Consider the following 27,467-nt stretch of genomic DNA (forward strand, 5'->3'; position numbering starts at 1 on the left):
CCAGAGCACGTACACATACACGTAAGGGGGCTCATACACACATCCTCACGGTCATCTGAAATAGGAGAACATAGAAACAAGAAACGTAGCTGACGTAGCCTGCATGTGAACAGAGTAATAACTTATATTATTCAACACACATACTAGGTACACTCACTCTCGAATTCAGTGTGTCTCTTTTTAATGCTGAGAAGGAAAGAGCAAGAGAGGACCCCTAATTTCACGAGTAAAACTAAAACACACTCGCGTTAGTTCTCTAATTCCTTTATTTCTACTCAAGACCGCAGTCGCGTGATTTATGAGCCATAAGACCTCGGCCCTGACATCATGCTTGTCAACAGATGATTCTAGCTGTCCCCCAAGAGCTCTCATTTTAATTACCCAGTAACAGGAGCCACCCAGTAGCCGCTCTTGTGCTGGGCGATAACTCTTAGATGGCACCCCTCCATTCGTTAACTTGGTGGCCAAGCCGGGATGACGCGTGCCACCAAGAACAAGTCCATGTTTACGCTTCCAGAATCTTCCTAAACTAAACATGCATTAATTCTCACTCTTCTAAGGAGACGCTGAATTTTTTCGGATAACCAGCAGCCGAATCGAAAATATTTTATAAAAAAAAAACGCTCAACTCGAATATCGAATAATTGAAAGAAATGATTTAATTGTTTTTCTTCTCTTTTGACTTGACCTCGGGTATCGCACGTGCAGAATAAAAACCGCAGGCGGAGAAGCACATTTCGAAGTCACTAGAAAACCCATAAAACTAAACGCTGGTACAGCAAGCACCTCTTTCTAGTGTACAAGATCCAGGTGCACGGCTCGGTCCCCCTCGATATCGGACTATATAAACCCGCAGTTTTTCTGTCTAATTGTCCAGTCTTCAAATCTCAGCTAAGCTAAAAACTCCGTCGTAATATTCGTTGTACCACGCATCAAAGAAATTATTCCGCGCGGTCCCCAACCCTCAGCATACTGCCAAACCACATCCACCCAGGGGTACTGACTGAGCAGACGTTGAATACGGGGTCCTAGCCCAGTATACTATACAATTTACAAAAAAATCAACGATCTTCCAACCAACAACAACCATCATTTGTACAACGGAAGCTGAATAAATTTTATAAATAACAATTGTAAGTTATCTAGTCGTTTTTATTATTTCTTTAGAATAATTCTCCATATTGATCTTATTCCTCATACTCATTACCGTAACGACGAGGTCTCCGTCGCCCGAGTAGAGGACTTAAGTGTCTTGACTCGAAACAAAAGACTGTACATGATATTTGTCTTGATTGCATGTTAAACGTAACATCCGATTGAAACTGATTAAAAGTCAATCGGAAATTCCTGATTAACTTTCAATCAGAATCATTCGGAAGTTTCTGATTGAAACTGATTGAATGTCAATCAGATATTTCCGATGAAATCTGATAGGACGTTATCAATCAGTCTCAATCGGAGTTTTTAATCAGGGATCGCGCAAATTTTTTTTTTAAGTGCATGGGAAAAAAAATCATAGTTCAACACAAAAAAAAATTTTCGCGGAAGAAAAAAAATTCTATGTCGATTACAGACCTAGCTCATTGAAAAAAACGATTTCCCGTTTGAATAACACGAGAAAATTTTCTTTTCAAATTTGAGTATTTTTAATTCGTTAACTAATCAATAGATCGAATAGACTAACACATATTTAGTCCACTTAATTTACTCTGAAGTATTGTAGGGGGAAATTAACTACTGGATTTTTTTTATTGATAATATGTAAAAAAATTCCGTAGATCACGAAAATAATAATAAGAAAGCTCAATTCGGCCGTGTTTCTTGAATTAATAATAAAATAACAATAGGGAAGCCGAGACACCGTGTATTTTCATTAAAAAGCTTCTATCTATTAATGTAAAACCCTATGATGACTGGTATTAAATTAAAGGGCGATAAATTCTGAATAAGAAATGTCAAAAACCAATCTCCTGGGGCTTACTATGTTCGTGAAAAAAATTAATGAAAAAAACACAATAATTAGTTGTTTACATTTTGTCACGCTGTCGGTAACAGAGCTGCAGAAACTGAGCTAGAGGGCGCGTGCAAGCCCGGGCGCATTGGTTGTCCTCTACTACAATTTAAGATGTTCTCACCATTGTGTGTTATAGAAATTATTAATTTTTTTTTATTATTTATTAATTCAATTTCATTACAAAAAATTAAATTAATAAATGATAAAAAAAAAATAACTCCACGCGAATACTATTATTACAATGTTGGTGTAAAAACGAACACACAGTGGTGAGAACATTTTAAATTGCAGTAGATGACAACCACTGCGCCCGGGCTTGCACGCGCCCTCTAGCTCAGTTTCTGCAGCTCTGTTACCGACAGCGTGACAAAATGTAAACAACGAATTATTTTGCTTTATTCATTAATTTTTTTCGCGAACATAATAAGCCCCAGGAGATTGGTTTTTGACATTTCTTATTCAGAATTTACCGCCCTTTAATTTAATACCAGTCATTATAGGGTTTTACATTAATAGATAGAAGTTTTTTAATGAAAATATGCGGAATCTCGGCTTCCCTATTGTTATATTATTATTAATTAAAAAAATGCGGCCAAATTGAGCTTTCTTATTATTATTTTCGTGATCTATATATATATATATATATATATATATATATGTGTGTGTGTGTGTGTGTGTGTGTGTGTGTGTGTGTGTGTGTGTGTGTGTGTGTGTGTGTGTGTGTGTGTGTGTGTGTGTGTGTGTGTGTGTGTGTGTGTGTGTGTGTGTGTGTGTGTGTGTGTGTGTGTGTGTGTGTGTGTGTGTGTGTGTGTGTGTGTGTGCGATATGACGCGCCATGTTGCGACGATAGCGGCCACAATTTCCAACGGATCTTAATAAAACTTGGCATACTTATTCAATGAACAATTACTTCGGTTAAGTTCAATGATGAGCAAAATCGGTCAACTAGTTTAGAAATGGTGAGCATTTAAAATTCTGAAAATAACAAAAAATGCTAATTTTTTGGCTTTTTTTCGTAAATAACTTTTAAACGGATATCTCTATGCTTACTTTGTAAAAAAAACTTGGTAGCTGAAAGAATAAGCTATTGTAAATTGCTTTAAACAATTTTTCCTATTTTTTATGTTACTAAAAAGTAGATAGTTCGCGTTTGAAATAATTGTTGCAATGGGATTCAGAATCAATACGTGGCTGAATATTTATTCAAAACAAACTTCGTACTATATAAAATTTCCCGTGAACACATAAGTCATGGAAGTGTCACGGCATCTTATGTAAATTTGATTTCAATCTGATGTTCTACATGACTTTAATATGATGTGAAAACTTGTCACATCATATTGATGTAAACATGACTCTTTTATGACGTCACAGTTATGAGTTATGTATTACGTACGCTTGACATAAAATCTACATCACATTATAACGTAGCAATAAAGTCATCATCGTATATCATAATGACGTAATTTTAAAATCATACATTTATGTCAGTAGCAGAGTCGCGGTTATACGTAATATGGATGTCACTCTTAGATCATATCTCTACATCAGTGGCAAGTCAGTATTTTACACAATGCTGATGTAATTTCCAAGTCATAGTTTTTTATGATTTATTTATTGAAATAAAACAATCATATTATGAATTTTTAAAAATGTATAAATCTATGCAAATAACAACTAAAAGTCGAACATTTTTGGGGCAAAATAATCGACAAACTCGATAATAGATTATTCAGACGTTTTAGATTAAAACATCCAGATGCAAAAACTTTTTGTCTAACTGTAAATGGTTATATATATTCATATACATGAGTGTAAAGTGAGCAAATGCGCAAAAAGAATCTGGTTTAGGTGTGATTGAATTTTAAAAACTAAAAAATTACACAAATTATGATAAGAAATAAATTAGATATTTATAGACACTATGCACACTTAAAACTGTGAGAAGATACTATTAAACAGTAAATGCAACAAAATGTATACGCGATAGCGAATGCAACCAAGAAAATTATAGTAAAGCAGATCGGTTTTAGAGCACGAGGTTGTACTCTTTAATTCAGGAGTGAAAAGATGACGGAGAGACTGTTGTTGAAAGCGATGTTGCCACTTGGTGGTGACGTGGCAGCCGCGATGCATAAAACAAATTTTCCCATTGGCTTAAAAGTGCGCCAACAGGAAATAGTTTGCCACCAATTTTTCTTATTGGCCAGCTGGTAGCGGGTTCTCATGCCGTCTTGACACGGTTATGCGCAAGAAATTGTATGTCGGGCCCAAATAGCGAGTGACCCAGCACTATTCTGACCTTGAAGTCAGTAGCAAGTTCGGCAACTTCCGGATGTAGCGGAAATGCACGAAGCTTTTCAAATTGTCTAAGCTCGTGAGTGAACAATAACCATAAATGATTATATATAATCATATATGAAGTTATATATAATCATGCATGACTATGTATGAAGTCATACACAATTATATATAACCTCATACATAAATAGATCTGATCATACTTGGCTATTATAAGCCCAGACATAATTCTTTACATGATCAGATCTGATTTTATATAAGTCTATATATATTTAGATCTGATTATATATGAGTCTATATATAATTAGATATGATCATATTTGGCTGTTCTAATTCCAAATATAACCATTTATAAGCCTATATATGATCAGATCTAATCCTATATGTCTATATATAATTAGACATGATCATACTTGGCTGTCAACTCCATTTATAATCATATATAAGTCTATATATGATTAGATCTAATCCTATATGAGTCTATATATGATCAGATCTGATAATATATAGGTCTATATTAGACATTGCCAAAGAAATCTACTATTTTTTTTTTTCAGGGTTGAAGTTGAGAAAAAATGACTTAAATAACCTGAATAACTTCGCAAGAAGTGAATTTAGAAGAAAATATTACGAGACCTTTTTTGTAGAGCATGAAATTTTTTTCAAAAATCTGTATCTTGGCTAGAACTAATTTTAATACTTCTAGCAGTTACAAAAATCTAAAATAAAAGTAAAGAATTTAAAAAACAAATCAATATTTGAGGCACGGTTACATGGAAACGGCTCGTTTTACGTCAGTTTACTAAAAGTGATTTTTTGTAGAAGATTTAATTTCCATTTAAGAATGTGCATTGCTCATATTTTTCAGATATATGATTTACGAGATTTCGGTAAAAAATGAAATTTCTGTCAAAAAACGAACATTCGTAACGATATACGTCTTAACATCAATATTAAGGGCTCAAACTTGCAGAATAATTTTTTTTTTGTCATCAGGAATAATATTTTTACAGTATCGAAAGAAAACAAAAATCTGCCTATCGGTTGATCCTGCAGGCCAGCTCTAAAACTTTCCGCTGTTTTCGAGCTCCTTGGGCTTGAAAATACTATTGTGTGCCATTGTTTTCGGAAAAAACCGTTTTTTAGCATTTCTTTCTCCCACGATATCTTACGATTTAATCAACCGATTGAGATGGTTGAGGCGGCAATCGACGCATTTCATTGAGTTCTAGAGCTGATTATATTTCGGAATTGATCGATCGAGCCATTTTTGAAAAATTTAAAAAAAACTGAAAAAAAAATTTTTTTTTTTGTTTTTCTTCTATATCTTAGGGTCTATTTGATCGATCGATTTGAAATTTTCAGAAAAGTTGACGGCCAGCAAACTCTTTTGATTGCCACCTCAAACATTTAAATTGGTCAATTCATTAAAAAGATATTAAGAGTTTACATACATACACACATACGCACGCACACACACACATATACACTCACTCGGACATCCTTCTGAAAATAGTCATAATAGCTTCCTAGGACCTCAAAACGTCGACATCTGATGAAAACTTGATTTTCGAAAATCGGGGTGAAACCAATAACTTCCCGAATTTTTGAAAATTAATGATTTTTTTAGCGGGAAGTTAAAAAATAGTCAATTCTTTTGGCCATATCTAATATAGATCTATATATTATCAGATCTGATCATATATAGTCTCATATAGGATCAGATCTGATCATGCACGGAAAAAAAATTCCGGATTTTTTACGATTTAACTATTGTAATTTTCATTATATGGTATCGTAACGGTGGACTACAAAATTTAAATCGTAATTTTTAAAATAGACTATCGTAAATTTTGTTTTATAATTAATACTACTACAAGATAGAAAATATCAGATACTATAGAGTAAATTATACAAGTTGTGTTAATAAAAATTACAATGCAATTATCGTAAAATGAATGAGTCGGTAATGTAGAATTTCTTTAAATATAAAAGTATAATTAGAAGTCAACAGAGTAAAATTTATTTTCTTAAAAAAGTAGAACTTACAATAAAAAAAAAAAAAGAAAATTTATCATTTTGTACTTTTTTTTTTTTTTTAATAATTAAATTGACAAGGTAAATACAATGTCGGAAGAAAAATAAAACATGTTGAAGTAATAATAATAAAACATTTATTAATATTTTTTGAAATATACTTTTTTGGTATATGAAATTTATTAACTATTATTAATTATTCATTAATTTAACTTATAAGTTATAATATCACATCAGGTTCAAAAAGTATTATTTTTGTTTCTTTTTGAATAAATATAACTCATTCCTTTATATTCAAAATATGCACATGTAGGAAATTAAAAAAATCATAGGTGTAATTTTTTCGAATTTTTTTTTTTTTTTCTTAATTTATCATTTTTAAATAAATTCAAAAATTATTAGGCGTCGGCTAACTTCAGAAAGAAACATTAAATGTCCATAATTTGAGGTTATTGAAATGTTCACCTCATCGCCAAGTCGGATAAAATTATTCACTGTCGACAAACAAATAATTTTCTGTAAGAAAATTAGGAGAATTGAATTTATTAAAAAAAAAGAAAATATTCATTATTTTAGAATCATTCATTCTATGACAATGATACTACTTGTTTATAAAAATAAACTTCATGTCCAGATAAATAATTTCAAAACGAACGAAATACTCACAGCATATTTAGTTTAATAAGAAATTGTAACGGAGAATTTTGAATTTTTCGCGCTCAGTTGCCGTGATTTTCTATCATGTGCACGGTCGATATAATCTGTTACTGCCCCAGGGTTATCCGGGGTAGAGTGCGACTGTCGTCCCAAGCGGAAATCGTAGGGGCTTGTCTGTCAGTCCCATTTAGTGGTAAGTAGGAGTATCTAAGTTTTCCGGAAGTTGCCGAATTCGGTCGAGTGGGTGTACAATTATAAGTGAAGAGAAAACTCAGGCCGAGACACACAACCGGACAAGACGCCGAACAACTAAGACGCTCTCCGTTACTCAGGTAATTAATAAATTATAGACTTGGATTCTTTTGTGGAACCAAGCGATATTTTATTAACTATTATAGATACCAGGCCATTAGCCGGTACCTTTGATCACGATATATTAATTATTTGAGAAAGCAGGTGAAGGAGCCAGCAATGAAACAAAGAAAAATAACAGGAGGAAAAGACGAGAGACAACCGGACAAGACGCCGAACAATTAAGACGCTTTTCGTCACTCAGGTGAACGAGAGATATCTGAGTGAACAAGAAAAGTACGAGAGAGGACAGTACAACGAAAGAAAGACGAGAGACCAGGATCCTGACGAACGTGACGATAGGACAGCAGAGAACCTGACGAGGACAGGAAATCGCACCAAAATAATATCAGGTATTAATTAAATTAATTATCTAGGCCTGAGCCAGAAAAACTAATTTAATTTAATAAATATTTAGTCGTTCGTCGGGGCAATCCGCGTCTAGGCCATTAGTTAATTAATTGGTTATTAAATTCATTAAAATAAAATTTAAGCCAGACGGTTGTCTAACCGGATCCAGGCCCAATCGCTGGGTCCAGGGCGTCGTCTTATAATTCCAGGCCATTGCCGGAATTATATACGTCGTAGAAATTCTAGGCCGATGGTGGACGCCACAAGCCAGAAATTTTCATATTCTAGTCCGCGTTGTTATAAATTAATTATTAATTAAAATTATTAAATTAACCAAATTAATAAATTAATAAAAATTAGTTTCCGTAACTAAACAAAGACCTAAGTTAGGTTTCTTAAATTAATTTACGTCGAACAATAAATAAAATTTAATAATTAAAGTAAAGTAATAAATAAAAAATTAATAATTGGAATTCGTTAAAAAAATTATTACAAAATATACTCAGTACAAAAGAAAGATTGTAAAATAAAGAGTCGAGTGAGGCAAGTGTCGAGTAAGAAAACGGAGATGAGATGTTACTGACCAAAACTTAAAATATTATGTCTAGTAATTTCGAATCAGTATTATATGAAAGGATTAATGTTAGTTGTTGGAAAGGAGTTAAATTAAAATTAATTAATTAATAATAATAATTCTTTTTCAAAAATTAATTAATTTATTTATTAAGTGCGTGGCGGGAACAGCCATTTTAAAATCAGTGTGTGTGAATAAAAGTCCAGGGGACTCGAGTGCGCGTGCGTGTGTAGAAAACGATTTTAAAATGTATAGTATAATTAATAAATAATTCGGGAGGTAACCGATATTTTAATTGTAAGTCCAAAGGTAGTTGGCAATGATTTTAATCGAGTGTGTGAGTGTATGCGATGCCAAGGTAGTGGCTAATTAGTTTTAAGTCGCCAAAGGTAATTGGTAGAATTTTATAAAGTCAAAAGGTATAAAAGTTATAAGATCTAATAGTTATAAGGTATATAGTTATAAGGTATAAAGTTATAAGGTATAAAGTTATAAGGTCATAAGGTAATAAGGTCGAAGGTTATAAGGTTTATGGAAAATTTATAAGGTTTACAAAGTGTATAAATTTAAATAAAAGTGAATATTGGGATAATAAATAAATCTAAGTTATTTATAGAATTATCTTTCCTCTTCCTTCTCTTACAATTAAAATTTACACCGACCCTGAGTATTAAGAACTGGTTCTGGAAGACCGTTTAATCCTTCCAGTGGCGCCCTTAAGAAGGTAATTTAAGGACGACCAGAGTAACAGCATAGCCCTGTTATAAAATGAATAGTTATAAATATACTTACACCACCAAATTATATTATATTTCTTAATTTATGTAGGTTCGTCATGAAAAAAGCACAGTTTTTTTTTTTTTTTTTTTTTTCTTTTCAATTTTTTATTTATCATTGTCCGAAGAATGTCATGAAAAATAACCTCTATTTTTGCACTACAGTGTAGGTAAAGATGCACTGATTTATAAATATATATAGTTGAACGACACATAATACGAACGAAATAGATGTTATCATTTGTATATACATATATACTATCACACAAGCATCACATCATGGTATTGTGACAGTATATGTCTTTCATACGTAAACGCTTCAGATGGCATATACTATACCATTTCAGAAAATTTACAATTCAACTATCGTAATTTTTGTAGCTTGTATTGTAAAAAGATAGAGGCAGCACTGTAAATTAAGAGGAAAAATAGAGCAATAAATCTTATTTTTTATTCTTTTACTATTTACGATAGTAAGATTCGAATATTTCTTATTGAATTTTATACAACAAACTCTTAATGAAATTACGATAGTGAATAGTGAAAAATCTTTTAGAAACTGTAAATTTTCGTATCATATATTTGAAAGTTACAGATAATAAAAGTATAGTCCAGGATTACGATAGTAATATTGGAATTTTTCGTCGAATTTTTTTTTCGTGTGTACAGACTCATATATGGTTATATATGAAGTTATAGCAGCCAAGTATGATCATATCTAATTATATATAAACTCATATACAATCAGATCTAATTATGTATGGAGTCATTTATAATTATATATAATTATATATGATCCCATATCTAATCATGCATGATTATATAGAACTCCATTTTTGATATTATATATAATTCTATATGGTCATGTATATGAACATGTATAATCGTATATAATTAGACAAAAGCTTTTTTCATCGAGGCAATACTTAAAAAATGTTTGAAGGTTTCGGCAACAATTTAAAGGTATTAATATTAATTAATATTAATATAAAAGTACTAATATTAATTTAAAAGTATTATTATTAATCAATATCGACTTACATACGAATATTCATAAGTTTAAACATAATTAAATTAGATTATATGTATCTAATGAATTACATTGTAATTAATGTAGAAAATCATTTTCATCATTAAGTGCAATATTTTTGTAGGATATGTATCAATTTTATTATTTGAGTTAAGTAATATTATAAACTTTTCTTGATTGTAAGTTTATAACAGACTAGAGGATCAAACTACAATACGGCGATCACCAAAGTTAAGCAGCATCGACGTAGGACATTAATTGGACGGGTGGCCTGGTAGTAAAGTAGTAGTCAGCGGATAGTAGTTTTTTTTTTTATTTAAATTTAACCGACATTTATATTGATCAAGACAGTAAATCCTAATTAAATGACTTAATTGATAATTTACAGATATTCTGAATGAGATTCTTAAAATGACTATATTCGTTTATGCATGTTAAGACCCAATCATATATGATTATATGTAATCATATACACTACTGAAAAAAATTAAAGGATCGAAAAAAAATTCCAAGTTTTTGGGTGATTTTCAACAGGCTGTAACTTCGAGAGTAAATGGTCGTACAAGAAATAAAAAAAAAAAAATTGTAGCTCGAAGTATCTTCTTTTTGGATTAGAACTTAAAAATTTTGTAGCGTCAGCGGTTTTTGGGTAATCTTAGAAAAACCAACGACAAAAAAATTTTCAAAATTTTTTACTTTTTTTTTTTTGGTCTACGGGCGTGGGAAAATTTTTTTTTGCTTAATCATTATAAGGATAAGATACCTTTATTATTCAGCTTTAATTTCATTTTTCACAGACCTTGATACGTCCACTTGTCGCCGAGATATCGGTTTTCAAATGAAAAAGGATCCTTTTGTCCTTGATTATTGATATCTTAGTAACCAATGCTTGCACGGAAAGTTAATAGCGGGTTTCAAAAACTTAAATAAATTCCCTTGAATGATTAGCCATTTTTTTTTTTTCAAAAAAAAAATTTTTTTCCTTTCGTCACATGAACTTGAAAATGCAACAAAAAAAGGGCTATTGCTGGTTTTTTGGAAAATCAAGCGCTGGATCGAAAATATTGTGGAAATCAATAATGTTGAGTGTGCATTTCTCAGCTCAATATACCCACAAAAACCCTACAAAGAGCCAAATTAATCCAACCAGCCGTTTTTTTTGTTTCACCCAATCGAATTTTTGAAAAAAATAGAGGATCACGTTTTTTGCACTGAAAGGCTCACAATCTGTAACAAATAAAAAAAATGTTTTCCGAGCTTCGTCGTCTTTTTCGTTTCAAACAGTGCTCAAATTTTCAAAAAATAAAAAAATTTCAAAAAAAAAAAATATCAAAAAAAAAAAAGTTCAAAAAAAAATTTCAAAAAAAAAAAATTTCAAAAAAAAATGTTCCAAAAAACCAGCAAAAGCCCTTTTTTGTTGCATTTTCAAGTTCATGTGACGAAAGGAAATAAATTTTTTTTTTGAAAAAAAAATGGCTAATCATTCAAGGGGATTTATTCAAGTTCTTGAAACACACCATTAACTTTCTGTGCAATCATTGGCTGCTGAGATATCGATAATCAAAGAGAAGGATCCTTTTCCATATGAAGACCGATATCTTGGCGACAAGTGGACGTATCGTCTATAAAAAATGAAATTAAAGCTGAATAACGAAGGTATCCGATCCTTAGAGTGGTTAAGCGAAAAAAAATTTTTCCACGCCCGTAGACCAAAAAAAAAAATTAAAAAATTTTTTTGTCGCTGGTTTTTCTATGATTACTCAAAAACCGCTGACGCAAAAAATTTTTAAAGTTCCAATCCAAAAAGGATACACTTGGAGCTACAATTTCCTTTTTTTTTCCTTGTACTACAATTTCTCTCGAAGTTACGGCCTGTTGAAAATCACCAAAAATTTGGAATTTTTTTTTGATCCTTCAATTTTTTCAGTAGTGTATGATTATATATAATCAGATCTGGCCAATTTTTAGATCCAATTACATATAGATGATTTTATATGATTATGTATAAATAGATCTGATCATAATTAACCAGATCAAGTTATTTATGATCGGTCCTGGCCAATTTTTGGATCTGATCATATATAGACAATTATGTCTATATATGATCAAAATTTTCTTTCATCGGGTTTAACGTAAACAGAAAAAAATTAACTTTATTGTTTTAAATGATGTACCGAAAATATCATTTATGATAAAAAAGAAAATGTAACAACAGTTTAAACGCTTTTGATATTAAGATTATAAAGTTTAGTATCGCAATTTTTTAATCGATTAAGTTACATACGATTTTATAGAATTATTTAATGTTTCGCAAAATTTATATAAGATTTTTTTAATTTTACATCAATAGTGTGAGCCATGTATAATTCCAGTACCATGGGAGGGTATTTTATTCTGACGTATTAAGTAAACTTGTTAATTTTCATTTATCATTTTTTTTAATAATCCTTAACGGCCACACCTCACCCAAGCCAAATAACGGCTACATGGGGTAACTCCCTTTTTTTGAAGGTTTTTTGACGAAGTTATTTGAAAGGTATAATACTTCTAATTCCACATTCTTAAGCCTGGGGTGACTAGTCACCCCATGTGGCCGTTAAGGGTTAAAAAAAATTAAATGAGCCATTTAAATCATTGGGTTGTGATCTGCAAACATTTGATAAAAAAAAATGATTGTAAATTTTATGAATTTCCGGTTGCTGCATGAAAATTGAATCAAAGAAAAAAATAGATAGCTGCAGTAAGAAGGGAAAAGTACGTACTACACAGAAAAAAGGATTACTTTCCGCAAGAAAAATTTTTCATTATGAAATAAAAACAAAAATTTTTGTAGGATTAAAAAACATTTGTTTTCGCTCAAAAACACTTATGGCTCAATAAAATTTGTCCTCACCCCAATAAAATTTTTGTTTTTAATTCATAATGCAAAATTTTTTAGGGCAAGTAAAAATTCTCTTGGAACAAGCAAAAAATTTTTGGGCCGAGAAATCATTTTTTTGTGTATCATTACCTTTTCAGTCATGAAAGTGACACTGAAAATTGCAGACATCAGAAAATTAATAGGTTTTTTTATAAACTCTATTATTATTTTTAAACAATAATTAAGAAACTTTGCATTTTGAGGTGTTCAACTTTTTTTTTATGTATAATGCAACCATTTTATTCAGTTCTTTTAGCAAATTCAACTCGATGTCTGTGACAGTTTTCATAATCAAATTCATGTTTTATGTGAAACTACATACAAAGAAAATAAAAATTTATTTTATAAATATAAAAGAATTTGTTAAAAAAAATATTAATAATTGTTTTTCAAGAAATTTTAATTTTGTATGATTATTTTGCTATACTTTGACAGTTATACCCAATTCTCATTGCATTTCAAGTATTTTATTTGGTATTTTTTTACTTATCATACTTATTTTTTGTTAGCTAAATTGATCATAATCTATAATAAGAATTTATTAAACTTTTCACTTTCGTTTTATATCCATAGAATTTTTTTTAAATCAAAACTTATAATTTATAATGCGAACTCCTATCAAATTGTATGTTCGATGTATTTCAATATCCTCCTTTAGTTCATATATTACTTGATTCTGCTATCGCGCACGGAGCGAATACCATATCTCAGTCACATTGAAATCGGAGAGGGACACGGGATACCTTCCTTGTTAGTGAATCATTAAGTCCATGAGTGATATCTCTATTTTGATAGAGAAATATTAATAGATTCACATTTTCTGTCAACAAACAGTTTTTTTAGCAGAAATAATATGCCCTGCTGCCAAAAAAACTTGTGCTGATAGCATATCCGATGCTGAATTAGCCGAATGTTGTCTAAAAAATTTAGTCAACGAGTTTTTTCGACAGCGGAAAATATTATTTCTGCTGAAACAATCTTTTTGTTGTCAGAAAATTCGAATCTATTAATATTTATCTATTAAATTAGACATATTACTTAAGGACTTAATGATTTAGAAAGTTAAAATTATAAACAAAGCTACTTTTTTAACTCAACAATCTTATAAATTATTATTATTTTCAAATTATTTTATGTATTTATATTACAATTGCTTCTTCAGCTTTTAATTTTATTTGATTTGATTATACCTACTTGTATCCTGATATTGAATAGCAAATTAATCAAAAATTAAATTAACTGTTTAACCGTTTTAACTTTTAGCTAACCAGCTAAGCTAATTTGAGTTAACCAGTTAAGCGTTTAGCTAATGAGTCAAGCTAATTGTTAACCGGTTAAATCAGCTAAGCTAATGAGATAGCCGGCTAATGAACTTGGATAATTTTTTTAACCAGTTAAGACGGTTCAGATGTATAACCTCATTAAGGAATACCAGCAAATCATTTTTGATTTAAGTCATCTTTTCAAACAGCATTGGAAAACTCACAAATGATTTTTTTAGCGCTTTGTGGTATTTCTATGAAAGCTCAAAAATTTCGTAATTTCAAAAAAATTTTGATTGTTCCCGAAAAATAATTGTCTTTGAATTCTTCTCTATTATATAAGTGAAATAATTAATGTAATGGAGGTTACTGAAGAGCTGTTACTTTCAATGCTCACTCCCAGAAGACACTCTCAATCGAAATATATAATCAAGTGATGGCCAAGAGTGGAGATTAACGGAAGGTGAGTCGAAAGAATTCACCCCATTAACACGTGGTGTTTAATCATAACTACCACGAGTCCATACCTCTGTGAGCCTGAAACTCCTTCCACAGTAGGAAATAAAGAGACTGGATAAAGTGTGCTCTAATAGGTCCGTCCTTGGTACCAGTAACCTCTACTGGTGAACAGGCTGCTTTGAGATCAAATAGTAAGCTAGGCCTCACTTTATTACCTTCAAATGATCTCTCTCCATTTATATCGTTATCAAGTTATAGACTAGGTATTACCCATTTGCCCGGCCCCTTAGAGATTAAGCTTTTTCAAGTTTTCAGGCACTTTGATTTTTTAAGCCAAAACAAAGATTGCACCCACTCAAGAGATGTATGAGTACAATAAAAATAAGTTTATTCAATTCTTTGAGTGTGAGAAAATAGATGGTTTACGTTTTACACAGCCGGTCTTTTACCGATCCACTTTTTTGCATCGCTTTGGGTGTTGAATAGTGTTTAAAACGTATCGATTTTTGTTATGCTTTAAAGGGTATGTAACTGCATAATCTATATACTCGCACCATACTCAACAATACGTTTTTTATTAAGTTAACAGAATAATTTTGGGTATGACTGAGAAAAAAAATTCCTCTTTATTTGCGTTTAGCGCGGAAAATTACTTCTGTAAATCTCATTCAATCTGAATTCTAAAAATTGAAAATAATACTCTAAGCTATAATTATATAAATGATTTTCAAATAAAAATGATATTTTTCAGGTTCTGTACTTGGGTAGCGATAGTTTTCGTTCTTTTATTTGTTGCTTATATCCTACGAGGTTTCACTTTGTTGTATCGAAAACAGATTCTATCTTTTAAAAATAATTACAAAAGTTCTAGATCAAGTGTAATATTAGCACGGAAAACAAACGTGCTTCATGAAATAAACAAAAGAAAGGTCAGTGGCTTTTCACTATTTACCAGAATGCAGAATAGTTTACTCTATACTTATAGTATGCTTCTGCAAGTTTCATTACCACGGCTTCCTGAAGTTTGGGCTATCAGAGTGTTTATAGGATGGTGGTGGCTATATACAATCCTGATAACTGTTTCCTATCGAGCCAGTTTGACAGCTACACTGACAAATCCAATTGCTAGGTAATGCTTACATAGTATATAGCGATCTCGAATGAATATATATATATACATATATATATATATATATATATATATATATATATATATATATATATATATATATTGTAGTAACGTACCTTATACATTAATATCACTTATACTACAATGACAACACTCTTATATTAGAAATAATAACACCACAATTAACAGCAGTAAAAGAAAGCAAGAGAGATATAGTTTATTGAATACAAGATGTATGCTGTTACCCCGAATCGTCATCTGAAGTGTTATTCCAACGTCTCGAGCGTTTCAATTGTAAATCCAATGTCTCCGACGTTGCAAATATAAAATCCATGTTTTGAAAGCATTATAAACATGAATTTCATTTTAATTATATTTTAATAATAATAGTAATAATTATTATTTATGATAAAAAATTTATAAAAATAATAATAATTATCACTCTTATTATTAATCTACAATTATTGTTATCAATTTAATCACAAAGGTCATTATTATAATAAATTTATTATCACAAATGAAAAAAATTTGTTTTATAAAATAAAATATTAAATTTAAGTGTTCATTAATTAATTAACTCACATTATATAATTATATATTTAAATACGTAAGCGTCGTTGAATAATTCATAATTAATTTAATTATGATAATAATTTTATTTGTTTGTTGTCAATAATAAATACTAGCACCATTCCTAAAAAAAAACTACTCAAATCGTTACAGGAAAAAATATCTCAGATAATACTCATTATAGTACGAGAGCCGGACATACTTCGACCTTCACCGATCCTGCAACCTAATAAGATATATTTTTTAAAACACTTAGATGAAGGATAAATACGCCTATAATAGCTTGCCTATCAAAATCCTGACCAAGCTTTTTTTAAATAAATTAATAAAAATTAATTTTTTTTTAATTTTTTACCGTTTTCGCAACCTGCCAAATTGTACTCTAACCGACAGCAAATAATGCATAGAATATGCCACGGTAGCCTTGCCTATCCATTTCTTGACCAAACTACCTGGCAAGCGGGTATAAACAGATAAGTCAATATAAAAAACTCCATCGATCTATGAACCGCTTAAATTTTATACCAAAATGTAGTTAATTTTATAACAAATACGATGGTATAGGATTGCCTACGAAAAACCGGTCATTAACATCCATTGTCAGGTTTTGAAGTTTGAAAATCGGAGCAAACAGTAGTGCATGAGAGAGAAAGTCGAGCGGCAAAAGTCCGTGCGTTAGAAGAGGACATAACATGACAGTTGTGCGCGCTATATTCCCGAGATGTTGGATACTGCGCATGCTCTGTCTCATACTTCTTATTATTACTCGGAATTATTTTGGAGTAATCGACAATAAAATTTATTTATTTTATAATTATAAATTATTTTACTTATATTTATAATTATATTAATCATATCTATAATTATAATAATGTTAGTATATATATATATATATATATATATATATAATGTAAAATATATCCTATTTACAAATGAGAATATATATATTCAGTTTTTACAATTTAACTTTTAACTAAGAAAACTTAAGTATAAGTAAAGGAAATAGAAAATTAATTAAAAAAATAAAATAAAATAATATTAATTACATTTGTAATTTGTAAAAATATTTATTAAAAAAAAAAAAAAAAAAAAAAAAAAAAAAAAAAAAAAAAAAAACAGCTTTTGAAGATTTCGTCTTTAAAATCTATTACAGCTTCTTTTAAACAGCACAAAAAAAACACTTTTTATCGATTTCTTATTATTTAATTCAGAACGCGATGCACGTGGTCAATGTTGTTGCTTTAAAATAATTCTGGATAATGATAATAAGTATAGGACAGATCATGCGCAGTAGCCTACAGCTGGAAGACATTGCGTGCACATCAATCATGCTATGTCTTCTTCTAACGCACGGACTTTTGCCGCTCGACTTTCTCTCTCATGCACTACTGTTTGCTCCGATTTTCAAACTTCAAAACCTGACAATGGATGTTAATGACCGGTTTTTCGTAGGCAATCCTATACCATCGTATTTGTTATAAAATTAACTACATTTTGGTATAAAATTTAAGCGGTTCATAGATCGATGGAGTTTTTTATATTGACTTATCTGTTTATACCCGCATGCCAGGTAGTTTGGTCAAGAAATGGAAAGGCAAGGCTACCGCGGCATATTCTATGCATTGTTTGCTGTCGATTAGAGTATAATTTGGCAGCTTGCAAGAACTGTAAAAAATTTAAAAAAATTTATTTTTATTAATTTATTTAAAAATAGCCTGGTCAGGATTTTGATAGGCAAGTTATTATAGATGTATTTATCTATCATCTAAGCGTTTTAACAAATATATCTCATTAGGTTGCAGGATCGGTGAAGGTCAAAGTAGGTCCGGCTCTTAGACTATTATAGTACCATCTTACATAGAAGCCACTACTACGTTACACAGTAACCAGAAATATATAAACATAGACGCAGGCGCTACATGCAGATAGCAGTGGGTAATATATTTAAAAGTAACCATTGCTATCTGACGTACGACAGGCAGCTATGTACATAGAATTGAGTAACATGTAGTAGTGTAATTTGTAAGATAGTCGTGAGTAACATTCGACATGGCGCTGAGCACAATGTAAGGAGTAGCCAGTATTACGTAGATGGGACCCACTGCTATCTCTATTATTTTTTCTACAGATGGCACTGACTGCTATCTGCCATAGTGGCCACTTCTATTTATTTTTTTTCCGTGCAGGGAAAATTCGAAATAGTTTATTGTTATGAAATAAATTTCCTCGAATCAGGTGGTCTTAAATAAATGAATTTATCTATTTTGGTAGTGAAAAATTATTTGTTTTGGTGTTTAGTAAATGGTCTATGATCGAAACTACTTGTTGTATCCGACTTATCGAATTTTCGACTGATCGATTATGTGTGGATCATTTGTGTACATTGTAGTATTGATTGTGACCAATCGAATGTAATCAGTTGACAGGCTGAAAGGCCTGATAATTGTTGTTAAGTGAAGAACATATGGGGCATTCCACGCCAAATCGGACGGTTTTAAGAATTTTAATTTTTAATTTCCGTCATTTTTGGATATTTTTTAATACTCATTAAAAAAACTCATCCTCCTAAATTTTGAGATTTTTTTTATCATTGGTTCAAAAGATATGAAATTTTCGAAAAAAATCGCTCTTTTCATGGTTTTTTGCTTATAACCTTTTGAAAATTTGTTTAAATAAAAAAACTCAGTGAATAAAAAAGTTTCCTTATTCTATGTACTTTTAGAAAAAAAGTACAAATAAATTTTTAGAAAAATTTTTCTGCGTTATTTTGCAGTTTTAAAACTTTGTAACGGGGTAAAATTTAATTTATCATCAAGGAAAATCGTGGTTTCCCACGGCTGGTCAGTTACCCGAGCCGAAACCCCAAATAAGTACCCGTTAGAGTTTTTCGACTTGTCGCCGGGTGCGCTAATTGAAGAAGCTCGGACTTCTGTCCCAAAATTAATTAAGTGGGGAGACCATTTTCCGGAAGTTTCCGAAAATGGCCGAGCTGAAGATATATAACAACAGGGCAGCAGCAAAATCGAGAGAGTCGCTCGAGCCGACAAGCCTAACGGACGTCCATCTGCCGTGAGCCTTCTCCAAAAGACCGGAAACCAAGGAAAGCCCAAGGGAAGCTAGAGAGACGCCAACAGTATCATCCGGTGAATAAGTGTAAAGTTTAATGTAAATATCGAAGGGCTGTGCATAAATTAATTCTCGGCAGGTAAGCCAGAATTATTAAATTAACTTACATTGAGAATAAAGTTATCAGAAGTATTAACAACTTTGTGTCTTGAATAGAGCAAATTCTCGGCGGGGAAGCCAGAATTTATTGTAAAGAAATAAAACAATAATGAACCAGGTGTTTGGTAAAATAATTCTCGGCAGCGAGGCCAGAATTTATTAATCATTAATTGTAAATTAAGGAGTAGAATTTCTCGGCAGGAGGCCAGAAATTAAAATAGTTATTTAGTCCTTGTTGTATAATAAATTAATCGGTAAATTAATAAGATAAAACTTACAAGACTGAAAATCAAATGCTATGAAAATCGCGATAAAAGATTGAGATTTTAATTAATTAAAATTGAGAATAATAAGTTGATGTCCGAAAATTGTTAAAAGCAAATCTAAAGTTTAACGCGAAGAGAGAAAGACACGAATTCTAGAGAGATAGCGTCAGTTATTCGAGAAAGAAATCTAATACTTGATGAAAATTTTTACTGGTAAAATATTATAAATTAATTAAATAATTATATAAAAGAGAAAATTGAATTTAACTAAATTAAGAAAATTTAAAATATTAGTGAGAAAATTTTATGAAAATTAAATTCTGTGTGTGTGTGTGAATTAAGTCCAGTGGACAGGAAATAGATTAATTAAACGTGTGTGTGTGTGTGTGTGTGTGTGTGTGTGTGTGTGTGTGTGTGTGTGTGTGTGTGTGTGATATGAAATAATTCCAGGGGAATTTTTATTAAATATTTTGGAAATAATTGGATCCAGGGGATCTGGCAAGTTGCCTAATTAATTTATATAAAGTCCAGGGGACTAAAATTTTATTTATGATCCAGGGGATCAGGCCGGTAGCCAAGTTATAGTAACAAGTCCAGGGGACAAGAATTGAATAGATCCAGGGGATCAGGCCGGTGGCCAAGTTATAGTAATAAGTCCAGGGGACAAGATTTTGAATAGATCTAGGGGATCAGGCCAGGGGCCAATTAAACATTTTAAATTTATAAAGTCCAGGGGAACAAGTGTTTGATGTAATAAAGTCCGGTGGACGCCTTAGTAATAAATTAATTATAAGTGAAGTAGAGCCCGGTGGGTATAGTTGTTGTGATAAATAAAATTGTGAGGTATATTGATAAAATATTGTGTAATAAATTCAATTCCTCATCCTTTCTTACTCTCATAAAATTCAACGACCCTGAAATTTTCTAAACTTAACATCTCCGGTTCTGGAAGGCCGAGTCTTATCTTCCAGTGGCGCCCTTATTAACAACAATTAATAAAGGGGCCAAATTTGACAAGGTTGAAAATTACCCTGTTACAACTTTAAAGTCGTTTTCCGAAAATCATGCATATTTTGATTTTCCTGAAATTTTCGATCAACAAACTACTATATATTTCACAACTTTTCAGTTGAAAATTGAAAAAATTTTTTTTCCGCTATAAATTATTGTCCGTACAGATTTTTTACACTGTGCACTTGTTTTTCTTACTTATTAAAAATTGATTTCAATATTCTTTTATTCTTAGTAGGGATTTAAAAGCAGTAAGCAAAAGTTAATGCTATTTATGAGCAGTTATAATAAATGTTTTGATTTATTGAGAAGCAACTATTTCGAAGCAAAAGAAACATTAGATTTGCTATGCAATTCAGCTAAGATCATTACACGAGCTTAAAAATATCATATAATGATTCGAAAAAGCGACGAAACTGTATTTCAAACGTTTTTAATTATTACCGTGTTCTTTTAAAAATTTTACATTAATGATTGTTTCATGAACTAGAGTACTTCTTAGTGAATATAGCTCCATCGCTTTATCGAATAATGATATGATATTTTAGAGTTCCTGTGATGGTCTCGGCTGAATTGTATAGCAAATCTAATGTTTTTTTTGCTTCGAAATAGTTGCTTCTCAATAAATCAAAACCTTTATTTTAACTGCTCATATATATCATTAAATTTTGGCAATATTTTAATATTTTTATCAAAAAAAGAGTATATTATAAAATCTGTATATGATTGATTAAGTATCTGCATACTTATTTGAACTTGTGCATACTAAATATGTTTTTAACTTGCCGCCAAGAAAATTGCAAATTTTCAAAAATTCGGGAAGTTATTGGTTTCAGTCCGATTTTCGAAAATCGAATTTCTAAGAGATCTTGACGTTTTGAGATTCTAGGAAGCTTCCTGACTAATTTCACGATGATGTCCGAATATATGTATGTATGTATGTACGTATGTATGTATGTAAATATCTGTTACTTTTGAACGGATGAACCGATTTCGATTTTCAAGGTGTCATTCAACGCGGCTTGTCAATATTTAAAAGCTGAAAAAAATTGACTTTGATCGGCAGGGCTTGTTCAGAGATATTCTATAAATAACCTTTTTTCAAAAAGGTTTTTTTTGGATAACTTTTTATGTTCTTGATGGATCGATTCCAAAGTCGACTATGCTCTGAAGCTTCATAAGCCGCGTCGAATGCCACCTTAAACAAAAATCAATTAATTCGTTCACGAGAAACCATTGTCGAAAGTTTAAAAAAAAAAAAAAAATTTGTAGTATTCTCGAAATTTTTAAAAAATGACTCAATAAATCATTTTCAAAATCGGATCAGTTGTAGAACTCAATAAAACTCGTTGATTGCCACCTTAACCGTCTTAATCGGTTTATTTTTCGGGAGATATCGTCTGAGAAGAAATCGTAAAAAACGATTTATTTTTTCGAAAACAAAAGGATATAAAAGTATTTTCGAGCTCGAAGAGCTCGAAAATGTATCTACAACGATTTTTTGAGCTCAAGGAGCTCGAAATATGCGGGAAGTTTTTGGGCCGGCCCGCAGGGACAACCGACAGACCGATTTTTCTTTTCAGAAGTAATTGACCATGTTCATTAGTTAACCATTTAATAAATTTTACAGTATCTTTTATATTTTTTCCTTTACCTTCTTTTGGACATTTGATTTCTATAAGCTTAAATGGCTTATAATCTTGGAAAACAATACCGTCTGGAGAACAGCCTAACCAAGGATTTAATCCAGAAATAAGCAGACCAAATTGCACTACTTCCGAAGACATTCAATTTTCATATGCTTCACGTGCATAAGGCTCTTGTTCTAAACCATACTTCGTATCATTACTGCTAAATGATGAGCTGTAAGAATAACCGATTTTTTTTTCCAGTCTGGATTTTTATTTGAATAATAAATAAATAACGAATAAGCTCTACTAACTGTTATACGATATTCTTGTCCAGCTAGCCATACAGAATAAAGCTCAGTACTTTTTAAACAAATTTTAAAAGTGTCTGTTGACAGTCGGTTAACAACTTCAGTACAACAGTTTTCAACACGACCAATTTTTTAATTTTTCAATAAAAGAAGTACTTCAGATGACTTTTGGTTATCAATTATTGATTGAAGTTTTTCAGAACATAAAAAAATTGAATTACAGTACTACCTTAGTAAGTTACGACGATTTGGGACCGTCCTAATAGTTTAAGGGGCAATAAAAGTATTAGTCTCCATTGACCTGGAGCTAGGAAGGGTATGTAGGTGTGAGGGATCGTTAGTGTCTGTAAATGCAGGCAAAAAAATTTATCAGTAACATTTAATTTTTCATTTCTCGAAATCAATATAAATAATTATTATTTAATTTTACTTGCAATAATGAGTCAAATGAATTTTTTCTTAAATAAATAAATTTTTAACGATTCTTTTATTAGAAAAAAAATAATGATTAAGTAAATAATGTTAGAAATTCTAAATATTCATTTGTTTTATGATTAATATTAAATCTGATATTAATTTAAAACTTAAGTAACGGCTGAATGGGTTATCTTAAAGTCTAATAAACTAAATTAACTCAAAATTTATCGATTGTATATTTTTTACAATTTTTGCATGCCCACATTACCCCTCAAAATCTCATGAAATGATCAGCTACTTTATAAAATACAATAAACATACTCTCACACACACACTATGAAACTGAAATGTAATATGAGGGTCTCAGGTAGTTCGAAATTTTTTTTTGGTGGTTTAGGGTTAAGCATGGGTTGTAAAAATGAGAAAATTCGTAATAGTGTAAGGTCGTAACTTACTAAGGTAGTACTATATTATTATTAATTTATATACTCTCATGTCTTCCACAACTGCATGAAATTATGTTTATAACGTATATCTATCCTGCAAATCCGCAACGGAGACGCGGAACAGCTCAATATATCGTATGCGGCCACCCACGCGTAATAAATAAATAATAATAAATACTAATAAATGATTTTAAATATTTCCCTCAAATTAAAATAAATAATAAGTTTTAAACAATAATAAAATTATAAATTCTTGGTGTGCCTGGACCAGCTCCTCAGGCTGGGTTAGTGCACGCAGGCGCCAGACCGTTTATCCTAAAACGGACAAAATTTAATTCAGGGGAAAAATCTGCGCGGGAAAATCCGAGCAAGTGACTCACGACAAAGCGGACAAACAATTGAGAAAAATAAAATGAATAATAATAAAAAGAAAAATAGTAAATACATAATAGATAATTATATTACAAATAATAAATAAGATCAGAAAAATGAAATAGAGCAGTAGGAAAAGATCCAGGAAAATAAATATTAAATCTTCCCCGACAGCTGTTGGTTTCCGAGTTTTTAATTTATATAAACAATATAAAGTTTAATAATATTTTACACGATATTTAGTTTCAGTTAAACTTAGAACAATAATAACACTCGGTGATTATAAAAAAAAAAATAACATTACATAAACTCAACCCCAAAATAAATATAATTTAATTTAATTAACAATATTAATTTTGATATTCAACAAAAGGAACCATAATCTCGCTTAATATGTCCAATATAATAAATAATAATAATCTCTTAACTTTATTTTACTCTCTCAGCACTTGTGAGAGGGAGAAAGATACGGGATTTATCCTCACTCACACTCAAAAGATAAATTCCTCAGTAGTAAACCAATTTGTAGATTTTAAAATAAAAATATCAATAATAATTTTCTGACCGCTGGGGTAAACAGATAATCAAAAATAAAAGAATATAACGTTACGCAATTATTTTAAATAATAATAAACATAAATAATAATTGATAATATCGTACAGATATTTTAAATAAAAAGAATAATAATTATAATACCTCGGGAATTTTCACCCAAGTGATGATGTCAGTACTTGAGGAATTTTCTCAAGTACTGCATGCGCTCTATAGCTATATATACTATAGGTGTAGATATAGGTATACCGGCAACGCTTTCCGACGCTGCACTCAACTTATATATATATATAAGTATCATCCAATATCAATTATTTATTAATTATTTTTCCCTAGCCGTGGCGACCAACAACTACCGGGGGGGGGGGGGGGGGGGGGGAGTTATCACATGAGAAAATATGCCGTGAAAGAAATTCAAAGTACTTACTCAAATTATCCTCATTATCCACTTATTTGCACAAAAAAAAACAACTTTATTGCCAAGATATAATATAACAACTGTGTTGTATCAAAACAGCGTCTACCCACAATTCTAGTCCGTATCTTTCTAACTTAATTATCCAAACCTCCACCTGTTGGTCGTCGCACACGTGGCACCACCGTCGCCCTTAATTTCTATTATAATTACTTTTGTCAGCCCTGGGCCTTACTTAAATTAAAAATATAAAATATAAAAACAATTCCTGGACATCTGAATGATACATAATTAATTAATTAAATATATGAACTATTTATTTACAACTTATTCATATTTTTATTTTACCCGGTAACTGAAACAATAATTATTTATAACTTATTAACTTGACATCGGAATCATTAGTCAAGGTATCGATTTGCCGTTATCCGGCGGTCAATTTTCGACTAACTGACATCCTTAGTCGGATGACAAGTTTCAATCAAATAATACCTTAAACAATCGTTGGGGTATAATGCTACGCTGGATTATGCATCCCAACTGTCTCAAAATTATAAACAAGTATTAAAATTTACAAACATCAACCGTTTGTATTTTTAAATTATAAAAATAAATAAATTCACACACGTGCTCTCTCATACTCTATGCGCATGCGCTAGCACTGTGTACAGACTGCCGTCTCATCGGCGAAATGGCGGAATGCCCGTGCAACGACTCAAATTCAAATATAGAATTAAAATATTTAACTTAAAACTAATTAAAATTAAATAATTTGAATCGTTACGTGACATGTTGAAAAAAAAAAAAAAAGAAAATAAAATTAGTTAACAAAAGTATAATTGATATAAAAATCGATTGTCCAAAATGGAGCTTAATTCAAAAAATAAAAAATAATGATAATTTCATATTGACTTGATTTTAGAGTATAAGAGTCATAATCTAAACTATTAAAAAAAAATCATTTACAAAAATCTGTCAAAAAATCAATCAAAATTCATTAAAAGTAAATATCATTTACAAATGCTTCGCTAAAGCTGATAACGGATTCTCATCAACCATTAGTTTACGAAATTCTTCTGCATATACATTTTCATCAAATTGACTTGTATCAATACTTGAACATGGTAAAGGATCAGCACTTTCTTTTTCAGATGACATATTTTTTTCAAGGCTACCTGACTCCGATTTATTAGATTTTTTAACTTTTGCCTCTTCATTTTTTTTCTTTTTTTCATCAAAACAATTATGCTCAAGTAAAGAATTCATGTCATATTTTTCAAGTACTGATTTATGAGGTGCACGCCAAGCACATTTTTTGTCTGTGCACGTCATAGTTTTCAAATTTTCCAAATCATTGCTATGAGTGTAAAAGAATAAAAACATTAATATTATTAATTATTACATAATTCTCATATTTATTATTACTACCCGATAAAAAAAGACTCTATCTTATTATATATCATAAGTATATATGAGTATATATGATTATATGTAAGATCATTTATAAGCCTATATATGATCAGGTCTAATTATATATAAGTCTATATATGATTAGATCTGATTAGATCTAACTGATGAAAGCAAGGTATAATCATATATAAGCCTATATATGATCAGATCTAATTATATATAAGTCTATATATAATTAGATCTGATCAGGCTTCAATGATATGAAATCTATAAATATTTAATTACGTAGGGGTAGGGTGGGGGACAATGCGGGGTACTTCAGGAAATACTATGGTTCCAAGGATTCAAATACGCTAAATCTTTTTGTTTTTTATAATATGCGAAGTAAATAAACAAAAATTTCAGTTGCCGTTGAAACAAAAAATTTTCACTTTGGCGGGCAAATAGGGTATCCCCTAAAAAAGGCCCAAAAAAAAATTTCTGCATTTTAAAAAAAATTGATCAAATTAAATTTTTTTGTGAGCAATTTCTATAATGAAACATTACATCTTACACGATTACTGGACGCAAAAGCAGCAAAAGAACTTTTTACTGGTGTTTATCATAAATCAAAAGCCATCAACATTTTTTGACTGAAAGTCGATTTTTGAAAAAGTTGAACAAAAATATTTAAAATATTACTCAATTATGTTTACAAAAGTGATTTTGGAGTAATTAAAAAATAAAATTTTCTCTTATGATATTTTGGGGGTACCCCGTTTTACCTACCTTACTCCTTTTGCGCCCTCTTCTCCTACATGGGCATATATATATATATATATATATATATATATATATATATATATATATATATATATATATTATACCATAATGTGATAATTTTAATATTAACGTTATCAAATTTTTATTTTGTCAACTATCAATCAAACTTAAATCCCCATTACTTGAAAAATATTCAAAGATGTATCAATTTGATTATCCG

General features: G+C 30.5%; 1 protein-coding gene across 12 annotated transcripts in view; it reads right to left on the reverse strand.

Annotated features, from left to right (window-relative positions):
* Window positions 1–27,467, reverse strand: part of LOC103574506 (peroxisomal acyl-coenzyme A oxidase 3) — a 343,167-nt gene that overhangs the window by 224,943 nt on the left and 90,757 nt on the right. The gene's annotated exons all lie outside the window — the stretch shown is intronic.

The sequence above is a fragment of the Microplitis demolitor genome, chromosome 5, assembly GCF_026212275.2.
Source record: "Microplitis demolitor isolate Queensland-Clemson2020A chromosome 5, iyMicDemo2.1a, whole genome shotgun sequence".
Classification (NCBI taxonomy): domain Eukaryota; kingdom Metazoa; phylum Arthropoda; class Insecta; order Hymenoptera; family Braconidae; genus Microplitis; species Microplitis demolitor.